This window comes from Syngnathus scovelli, chromosome 18 (genome assembly GCF_024217435.2).
Source record: "Syngnathus scovelli strain Florida chromosome 18, RoL_Ssco_1.2, whole genome shotgun sequence".
Taxonomy (NCBI): domain Eukaryota; kingdom Metazoa; phylum Chordata; class Actinopteri; order Syngnathiformes; family Syngnathidae; genus Syngnathus; species Syngnathus scovelli.
Window position 1 is genome coordinate 204,295 of NC_090864.1, and position 10,706 is coordinate 215,000.

Sequence of the window (10,706 nt, forward strand, 5' to 3'; positions counted from 1 at the left end):
CCCGCCGAGCGGATCGGCTGTTTATAAGCACCGCGGAGGTGGTCGGGCGCCTCATTCGACTTCCAGCGGCCGGCGAGCTCGCGCACCCGCCCGGCACATCCGGGAGGCCGTGCGCACGAGCCAAGTGGCCGAAAATAGCCCCCGCCGAGCGGATCGGCTGTTTATAAGCACCGCGGAGGTGGTCGCGGCGCCTCATTCGACTTCCAGCGGCCGGCGAGCTCGCGCACCCGCCCGGCACATCCGGGAGGCCGTGCGCACGAGCCAAGTGGCCGAAAATAGCCCCCGCCGAGCGGATCGGCTGTTTATAAGCACCGCGGAGGTGGTCGCGGCGCCTCATTCGACTTCCAGCGGCCGGCGAGCTCGCGCACCCGCCCGGCACATCCGGGAGGCCGTGCGCACGAGCCAAGTGGCCGAAAATAGCCCCCGCCGAGCGGATCGGCTGTTTATAAGCACCGCGGAGGTGGTCGCGGCGCCTCATTCGACTTCCAGCGGCCGGCGAGCTCGCGCACCCGCCCGGCACATCCGGGAGGCCGTGCGCACGAGCCAAGTGGCCGAAAATAGCCCCCGCCGAGCGGATCGGCTGTTTATAAGCAAGGCGGAGGTGGTCGCGGCGCCTCATTCGACTTCCAGCGGCCGGCGAGCTCGCGCACCCGACCGGCACATCCGGGAGGCCGTGCGCACGAGCCAAGTGGCCGAAAATAGCCCCCGCCGAGCGGATCGGCTGTTTATAAGCACCGCGGAGGTGGTCGCGGCGCCTCATTCGACTTCCGGCGGGCGGCGAGCTCGCGCACCCGCCCGGCACATCCGGGAGGCCGTGCGCACGAGCCAAGTGGCCGAAAATAGCCCCCGCCGAGCGGATCGGCTGTTTATAAGCACCGCGGAGGTGGTCGCGGCGCCTCATTCGACTTCCAGCGGCCGGCGAGCTCGCGCACCCGCCCGGCACATCCGGGAGGCCGTGCGCACGAGCCAAGTGGCCGAAAATAGCCCCCGCCGAGCGGATCGGCTGTTTATAAGCACCGCGGAGGTGGTCGCGGCGCCTCATTCGACTTACAGCGGTCGGCGAGCTCGCTCACCCGCCCGGCACATCCGGGAGGCCGTGCGCACGAGCCAAGTGGCCGAAAATAGCCCCCGCCGAGCGGATCGGCTGTTTATAAGCACCGCGGAGGTGGTCGCGGCGCCTCATTCGACTTCCAGCGGCCGGCGAGCTCGCGCACCCGCCCGGCACATCCGGGAGGCCGTGCGCACGAGCCAAGTGGCCGAAAATAGCCCCCGCCGAGCGGATCGGCTGTTTATAAGCACCGCGGAGGTGGTCGCGGCGCCTCATTCGACTTCCAGCGGCCGGCGAGCTCGCGCACCCGCCCGGCACATCCGGGAGGCCGTGCGCACGAGCCAAGTGGCCGAAAATAGCCCCCGCCGAGCGGATCGGCTGTTTATAAGCACCGCGGAGGTGGTCGCGGCGCCTCATTCGACTTCCAGCGGCCGGCGAGCTCGCGCACCCGCCCGGCACATCCGGGAGGCCGTGCGCACGAGCCAAGTGGCCGAAAATAGCCCCCGCCGAGCGGATCGGCGGTTTATAAGCACCGCGGAGGTGGTCGCGGCGCCTCATTCGACTTCCAGCGGGCCGCGCACTCGCGCACGCCGCCCGGTTCAAATTTTCTAAGTGCAACGCACAATGAGATGCATGAGAAACGGCCTTGGTTACCATCACATTTGAAGCGATGAATACGAAGTTAAATTTTATGACTCGGTGTATAAGTCGAGGTCGATTTTTTTCGGTCGATTTTGGATCGAAAAAGGTCGACCAATACACCGGCAAATACGGTATATATACTTATTATAAATGTAGTATTTATTTATATTGATTTATTGTTTATTTATATATATAAAGGCAGGTCCGCAAAAATATTTCTGACGCGTAGCCGGTCCGTGGCGCAAGAAAGGTTGGGGACCACTAGTCTAAAAGAATCTGGCCGTAACTGGAATAGGGTTCTACGCGAATGCCCAACGGAAAAGTGAAGTGCACAAAACCTGCATTTGGCTGTATCAAAATAAATGTCATGAAAAAGGTAAAAACACTACATGGAAGCGCAATGTGTTGTGCTGGGTTCTTTTACAAGTAAAGACTGCTGCTTTGAGTTCACAGGGAGCCATGCTCTTTATTCACTGTACATAGAGGTTTTGAACTCGTGTTGTAGTTTCAGTGTCGGAGTTCAAACTAGGCTTGCAGTTTCCGAATGCCATTCGTGATGGGTGTTGTAAAAAGGTCTTGGCTTAAACGATTGAAGTGCACATAAGAAAAAAAAAAAAAAAAAAAAGAGCTTGAAGTGCACATAAGAAAAAGAAAAAGCTTACAGCACCTGGTATTCCCAGGCAGTCTCCCATCCAAGTACTAACCAGGCCCGACCCTGCTTAGCTTCCGAGATAAGACGAGATCAGGCGTTCTCAGGGTAGTATGGCCGTAAGCCGTGAGGTGACCCAACATTTTGCATTTTATAGACACAATCGCCCCTGAAACTAGCGAGCAAGCCAATGAAGCCTTCAAAACTGCTTCGGCACATGGAGACCAAGCATCCTGCATTAAAAGACAAACCTTAACCACTTCGGGTTTCATTGTCTCCGATTACGCCTGGATGGGACCGGCTCGTTTCTGAGAAACAAGCTCGGTGCTCCCAATAATTCAACGTAATGGTGACTTTTATTTTTATGTGGTTTATATTTGTTTTTATGCCAGTCGTATCATTTTATTTAATCCTATTTATATATATTTATTATAAATGTAGTATTTATTTATATAGATTTATTGTTTATTTATATATATAAAGGCAGGTCCGCAAAAATATTTCTGACGCGTAGCCGGTCCGTGGCGCAAGAAAGTTTGGGGACCACTAGTCTAAAAGAATCTGGCCGTAACTGGAATAGGGTTCTACGCGAATGCCCAACGGAAAAGTGAAGTGCACAAAACCTGCATTTGGCTGTATCAAAATAAATGTCATGAAAAAGGTAAAAACACTACATGGAAGCGCAATGTGTTGTGCTGGGTTCTTTTACAAGTAAAGACTGCTGCTTTGAGTTCACAGGGAGCCATGCTCTTTATTCACTGTACATAGTCTGTCCTCTAGCGGTAAAAACGTGAACTGCAATGCTATGGCTGTCGCCACACAATGTAGGTTTTAAACTCGTGTTGTAGTTTCAGTGTCGGAGTTCAAACTAGGCTTGCAGTTTCCGAATGCCATTCGTGATGGGTGCTGTAAAAAGTTCTTGGCTTAAACGATTGAAGTGCACATAAGAAAAAAAAAAAAAAAAAAAAAAAAAAAAAAGCTTACGGTAACTGGTATTCCCAGGCGGTCTCCCATCCAAGTACTAACCAGGCCCGACCCTGCTTAGCCTCCGAGATCGGACGAGAGCGGGCGCTCTCAGGGTAGTATTGCCGTAAGCCGTGAGACCGCTCAGAATTTTTCATTTTATAGACACAATCGCCCCTGAAACCATGCCAAGCAGCGGCGGGACTTGATGGCTGTGGTAAAAGTTTCCTTTCACAATTGACGTGGGAAAAAAAAAAAAAAAAGGCTTTCAGCACCTGGTATTCCCGGACGGTCACCCTTCCCTTTTGGTTTTTTTTTTGTTTTTTTTACAACCAGGGCCGAAACAGGCTTTCTTCCAAGGCTTTTGGTGTTTTCTGGAAACATGGCTATCATGAAAAGTTATTGACAGCTTTTTATGCGGTAGCACGAATTTGCCGTTGCGACCTGCATTTTGCTGAATCAAAATAAATGCCTTGAAAAGTTTAAAAACACTTCATGGAAGTCACTTCACTGGTTTCTTTTATATCAAACAAATTGTTTTAGGTTATTCACCTGACATGTTTCGGCGGTTTCTTCCGCCTTCATCAGAGTGTCACAGATGTGATGGTGACGCGTCTTTATCAGCTGATGGATCAACATGTCAGGTGAATAACCTAAAACAATTTGTTTGATATAAAAGAAACCAGTGAAGTGATTAAATAAGGAAAAACAAAATGAACTTAGTACAATTACTTCATGGAAGTGTTGTGTTGGGTTCTTTTACAAGTCAAGCCTGCTGCTTTGAGTTCACAGGGAGCCATGCTCACTGTACATAGTCTGCTCTCTAGCGGTAAAAAATTTAACTACAATGCTGTGGATGTCACCACATAATATAGCTTTCAAACTCGTGTTATAGTTTCAATGTCGGAGTTTAAATTAGGCTTGCTGTTTCCGGATGCCATTCGTGATGGGTGTTGTAAAAAATAGCTTCTTAAACGATTGAAGTGGACATAAGAAAAAGAAAAAGCTTACAGCACCTGGTATTCCCAGGCGGTCTCCCATCCCAGTACTAACCAGGCCCGACCCTGCTTAGCTTCCGAGATCGGACGAGATCGGGCGTTCTCAGGGTAGTATGGCCGTAAGCCGTGAGGTGACCCAACATTTTGCATTTTATAGACACAATCGCCCCTGAAACGAGCGAGCCAATGAAGCCTTCAAAACTGCTTCGGCACATGGAGACCAAGCATCCTGCATTAAAAGACAAACCTTAACCACTTCGGGTTTCATTGTCTCCGATTACGCCTGGATGGGACCGGCTCGTTTCTGAGAAACAAGCTCGGTGCTCCCAATAATTCAACGTAATGGTGACTTTTATTTTTATGTGGTTTATATTTGTTTTTATGCCAGTCGTATCATTTTATTTAATCGTATTTACCGTATTTGCCGGTGTACAGGTCGACTCGGTGTATAAGTCGACCCCCTAAAATTCGACGGAAATTTACGATTTTATGATATATCCTTTGTATAAGTCGAGCTCAATTGTTGCATTATATTAAACTTCAAAATTCAATATGCGAAATTTATTGACGAAATGTGTTCAAATTCTGGGAGGCCGTGCGCATGCTGCTGTTTATAAGCACCGCGGAGGAGATCGCGGCCGGCGAGCTCGCGCACGCCGCCCGGCACCAACGGGAGGCCGGAAATAGCTCCAAGCCGAGCGGATCGGCACTTTATAAGCACCGCGGAGGAGATCGCGGCGCCTCATTGGACTTCCAGCCGCCGGCGAGCTCGCGCACCCGCCCGGCACATCCGGGAGGCCGTCCGCACGAGCCAAGTGGCCGAAAATAGCCCCCGCCGAGCGGATCGGCTGTTTATAAGCACCGCGGAGGTGGTCGCGGCGCCTCATTCGACTTCCAGCGGCCGGCGAGCTCGCGCACCCGCCCGGCACATCCGGGAGGCCGTGCGCACGAGCCAAGTGGCCGAAAATAGCCCCCGCCGAGCGGATCGGCTGTTTATAAGCACCGCGGAGGTGGTCGGGCGCCTCATTCGACTTCCAGCGGCCGGCGAGCTCGCGCACCCGCCCGGCACATCCGGGAGGCCGTGCGCACGAGCCAAGTGGCCGAAAATAGCCCCCGCCGAGCGGATCGGCTGTTTATAAGCACCGCGGAGGTGGTCGCGGCGCCTCATTCGACTTCCAGCGGCCGGCGAGCTCGCGCACCCGCCTGGCACATCCGGGAGGCCGTGCGCACGAGCCAAGTGGCCGAAAATAGCCCCCGCCGAGCGGATCGGCTGTTTATAAGCACCGCGGAGGTGGTCGCGGCGCCTCATTCGACTTCCAGCGGCCGGCGAGCTCGCGCACCCGCCCGGCACATCCGGGAGGCCGTGCGCACGAGCCAAGTGGCCGAAAATAGCCCCCGCCGAGCGGATCGGCTGTTTATAAGCACCGCGGAGGTGGTCGCGGCGCCTCAATCGACTTCCAGCGGCCGGCGAGCCCGCGCACCCGCCCGGCACATCCGGGAGGCCGTGCGCACGAGCCAAGTGGCCGAAAATAGCCCCCGCCGAGCGGATCGGCGGTTTATAAGCACCGCGGAGGTGGTCACGGCGCCTCATTCGACTTCCAGCGGCCGGCGAGATCGCGCACCCGCCCGGCACATCCTGGAGGCCGTGAGCACGAGCCAAGTGGCCGAAAATAGCCCCCGCCGAGCGGATCGGCTGTTTATAAGCACCGCGGAGGTGGTCGCGGCGCCTCATTCGACTTCCGGCGGGCGGCGAGCTCGCGCACCCGCCCGGCACATCCGGGAGGCCGTGCGCACGAGCCAAGTGGCCGAAAATAGCCCCCGCCGAGCGGATCGGCTGTTTATAAGCACCGCGGAGGTGGTCGCGGCGCCTCATTCGACTTCCAGCGGCCGGCGAGCTCGCGCACCCGCCCGGCACATCCGGGAGGCCGTGCGCACGAGCCAAGTGGCCGAAAATAGCCCCCGCCGAGCGGATCGGCTGTTTATAAGCACCGCGGAGGTGGTCGCGGCGCCTCATTCGACTTCCAGCGGCCGGCGAGCTCGCGCACCCGCCCGGCATATCCGGGAGGCCGTGCGCACGAGCCAAGTGGCCGAAAATAGCCCCCGCCGAGCGGATCGGCTGTTTATAAGCACCGAGGAGGTGGTCGCGGCGCCTCATTCGACTTCCAGCGGCCGGCGAGCCCGCGCACCCGCCCGGCACATCCGGGAGGCCGTGCGCACGAGCCAAGTGGCCGAAAATAGCCCCCGCCGAGCGGATCGGCTGTTTATAAGCACCGCGGAGGTGGTCGCGGCGCCTCATTCGACTTCCAGCGGCCGGCGAGCTCGCGCACCCGCCCGGCACATCCGGGAGGCCGTGCGCACAAGCCAAGTGGCCGAAAATAGCCCCCGCCGAGCGGATCGGCTGTTTATAAGCACCGCGGAGGTGGTCGCGGCGCCTCATTCGACTTCCAGCGGCCGGCGAGCTCGCGCACCCGCCCGGCACATCCGGGAGGCCGTGCGCACGAGCCAAGTGGCCGAAAATAGCCCCCGCCGAGCGGATCGGCTGTTTATAAGCACCGCGGAGGTGGTCGCGGCGCCTCATTCGACTTCCAGCGGCCGGCGAGCTCGCGCACCCGCCCGGCACATCCGGGAGGCCGTGCGCACGAGCCAAGTGGCCGAAAATAGCCCCCGCCGAGCGGATCGGCTGTTTATAAGCACCGCGGAGGTGGTCGCGGCGCCTCATTGGACTTCCAGCGGCCGGCGAGCTCGCGCACCCGCCCGGCACATCCGGGAGGCCGTGCGCACGAGCCAAGTGGCCGAAAATAGCCCCCGCCGAGCGGATCGGCTGTTTATAAGCACCGCGGAGGTGGTCGCGGCGCCTCATTCGACTTCCAGCGGCCGGCGAGCTCGCGCACCCGCCCGGCACATCCGGGAGGCCGTGCGCACGAGCCAAGTGGCCGAAAATAGCCCCCGCCGAGCGGATCGGCTGTTTATAAGCACCGCGGAGGTGGTCGCGGCGCCTCATTCGACTTCCGGCGGGCGGCGAGCTCGCGCACCCGCCCGGCACATCCGGGAGGCCGTGCGCACGAGCCAAGTGGCCGAAAATAGCCCCCGCCGAGCGGATCGGCTGTTTGTAAGCACCGCGGAGGTGGTTGCGGCGCCTCATTCGACTTCCGGCGGCCGGCGAGCTCGCGCACCCGCCCGGCACATCCGGGAGGCCGTGCGCACGAGCCAAGTGGCCGAAAATAGCCCCCGCCGAGCGGATCGGCTGTTTATAAGCACCGCGGAGGTGGTCGCGGCGCCTCATTCGACTTCCAGCGGCCGGCGAGCTCGCGCACCCGCCCGGCACATCCGGGAGGCCGTGCGCACGAGCCAAGTGGCCGAAAATAGCCCCCGCCGAGCGGATCGGCTGTTTATAAGCAAGGCGGAGGTGGTCGCGGCGCCTCATTCGACTTCCAGCGGCCGGCGAGCTCGCGCACCCGACCGGCACATCCGGGAGGCCGTGCGCACGAGCCAAGTGGCCGAAAATAGCCCCCGCCGAGCGGATCGGCTGTTTATAAGCACCGCGGAGGTGGTCGCGGCGCCTCATTCGACTTCCGGCGGGCGGCGAGCTCGCGCACCCGCCCGGCACATCCGGGAGGCCGTGCGCACGAGCCAAGTGGCCGAAAATAGCCCCCGCCGAGCGGATCGGCTGTTTATAAGCACCGCGGAGGTGGTCGCGGCGCCTCATTCGACTTCCAGCGGCCGGCGAGCTCGCGCACCCGCCCGGCACATCCGGGAGGCCGTGCGCACGAGCCAAGTGGCCGAAAATAGCCCCCGCCGAGCGGATCGGCTGTTTATAAGCACCGCGGAGGTGGTCGCGGCGCCTCATTCGACTTCCAGCGGCCGGCGAGCTCGCGCACCCGCCCGGCATATCCGGGAGGCCGTGCGCACGAGCCAAGTGGCCGAAAATAGCCCCCGCCGAGCGGATCGGCTGTTTATAAGCACCGAGGAGGTGGTCGCGGCGCCTCATTCGACTTCCAGCGGCCGGCGAGCCCGCGCACCCGCCCGGCACATCCGGGAGGCCGTGCGCACGAGCCAAGTGGCCGAAAATAGCCCCCGCCGAGCGGATCGGCTGTTTATAAGCACCGCGGAGGTGGTCGCGGCGCCTCATTCGACTTCCAGCGGCCGGCGAGCTCGCGCACCCGCCCGGCACATCCGGGAGGCCGTGCGCACGAGCCAAGTGGCCGAAAATAGCCCCCGCCGAGCGGATCGGCTGTTTATAAGCACCGCGGAGGTGGTCGCGGCGCCTCATTCGACTTCCAGCGGCCGGCGAGCTCGCGCACCCGCCCGGCACATCCGGGAGGCCGTGCGCACGAGCCAAGTGGCCGAAAATAGCCCCCGCCGAGCGGATCGGCTGTTTATAAGCACCGCGGAGGTGGTCGCGGCGCCTCATTCGACTTCCAGCGGCCGGCGAGCTCGCGCACCCGCCCGGCACATCCGGGAGGCCGTGCGCACAAGCCAAGTGGCCGAAAATAGCCCCCGCCGAGCGGATCGGCTGTTTATAAGCACCGCGGAGGTGGTCGCGGCGCCTCATTCGACTTCCAGCGGCCGGCGAGCTCGCGCACCCGCCCGGCACATCCGGGAGGCCGTGCGCACGAGCCAAGTGGCCGAAAATAGCCCCCGCCGAGCGGATCGGCTGTTTATAAGCACCGCGGAGGTGGTCGCGGCGCCTCATTCGACTTCCAGCGGCCGGCGAGCTCGCGCACCCGCCCGGCACATCCGGGAGGCCGTGCGCACGAGCCAAGTGGCCGAAAATAGCCCCCGCCGAGCGGATCGGCTGTTTATAAGCACCGCGGAGGTGGTCGCGGCGCCTCATTCGACTTCCAGCGGCCGGCGAGCTCGCGCACCCGCCCGGCACATCCGGGAGGCCGTGCGCACGAGCCAAGTGGCCGAAAATAGCCCCCGCCGAGCGGATCTGCTGTTTATAAGCACCGCGGAGGTGGTCGCGGCGCCTCATTCGACTTCCAGCGGCCGGCGAGATCGCGCACCCGCCCGGCACATCCGGGAGGCCGTGCGCACGAGCCAAGTGGCCGAAAATAGCCCCCGCCGAGCGGATCGGCTGTTTATAAGCACCGCGGAGGTGGTCGCGGCACCTCATTCGACTTCCAGCGGCCGGCGAGCTCGCGCACCCGCCCGGCACATCCGGGAGGCCGTGCGCACGAGCCAAGTGGCCGAAAATAGCCCCCGCCGAGCGGATCGGCTGTTTATAAGCACCGCGGAGGTGGTCGCGGCGCCTCATTCGACTTCCGGCGGGCGGCGAGCTCGCGCACCCGCCCGGCACATCCGGGAGGCCGTGCGCACGAGCCAAGTGGCCGAAAATAGCCCCCGCCGAGCGGATCGGCTGTTTATAAGCACCGCGGAGGTGGTCGCGGCGCCTCATTCGACTTCCAGCGGCCGGCGAGCTCGCGCACCCGCCCGGCACATCCGGGAGGCCGTGCGCACGAGCCAAGTGGCCGAAAATAGCCCCCGCCGAGCGGATCGGCTGTTTATAAGCACCGCGGAGGTGGTCGCGGCGCCTCATTCGACTTACAGCGGTCGGCGAGCTCGCTCACCCGCCCGGCACATCCGGGAGGCCGTGCGCACGAGCCAAGTGGCCGAAAATAGCCCCCGCCGAGCGGATCGGCTGTTTATAAGCACCGCGGAGGTGGTCGCGGCGCCTCATTCGACTTCCAGCGGCCGGCGAGCTCGCGCACCCGCCCGGCACATCCGGGAGGCCGTGCGCACGAGCCAAGTGGCCGAAAATAGCCCCCGCCGAGCGGATCGGCTGTTTATAAGCACCGCGGAGGTGGTCGCGGCGCCTCATTCGACTTCCAGCGGCCGGCGAGCTCGCGCACCCGCCCGGCACATCCGGGAAGCCGTGCGCACGAGCCAAGTGGCCGAAAATAGCCCCCGCCGAGCGGATCGGCTGTTTATAAGCACCGCGGAGGTGGTCGCGGCGCCTCATTCGACTTCCAGCGGCCGGCGAGCTCGCGCACCCGCCCGGCACATCCGGGAGGCCGTGCGCACGAGCCAAGTGGCCGAAAATAGCCCCCGCCGAGCGGATCGGCGGTTTATAAGCACCGCGGAGGTGGTCGCGGCGCCTCATTCGACTTCCAGCGGGCCGCGCACTCGCGCACGCCGCCCGGTTCAAATTTTCTAAGTGCAACGCACAATGAGATGCATGAGAAACGGCCTTGGTTACCATCACATTTGAAGCGATGAATACGAAGTTAAATTTTATGACACGGTGTATAAGTCGAGGTCGATTTTTTTCGGTCGATTTTGGATCGAAAAAGGTCGACCAATACACCGGCAAATACGGTATATATACTTATTATAAATGTAGTATTTATTTATATTGATTTATTGTTTATTTATATATATAAAGGCAGGTCCGCAAAAATATTTC

The 10,706-nt window shown here is 60.3% G+C and overlaps 2 non-coding genes and 1 pseudogene across 2 annotated transcripts; all 3 read right to left on the bottom strand.

The window, feature by feature from the left end:
• Positions 1 to 2,345: 2,345 nt before the first annotated feature.
• On the bottom strand, positions 2,346 to 2,464 carry LOC125986360 (5S ribosomal RNA). The gene has a single exon (XR_007487585.1). It is a non-coding gene; the product is annotated as a 5S ribosomal RNA (ribosomal RNA).
• An 852-nt stretch (positions 2,465 to 3,316) lies between these two features.
• On the bottom strand, positions 3,317 to 3,435 carry LOC125986379 (5S ribosomal RNA; annotated as a pseudogene).
• An 871-nt stretch (positions 3,436 to 4,306) lies between these two features.
• On the bottom strand, positions 4,307 to 4,425 carry LOC125986438 (5S ribosomal RNA). The gene has a single exon (XR_007487637.1). It is a non-coding gene; the product is annotated as a 5S ribosomal RNA (ribosomal RNA).
• Between the last annotated feature and the right edge of the window lie 6,281 nt (positions 4,426 to 10,706).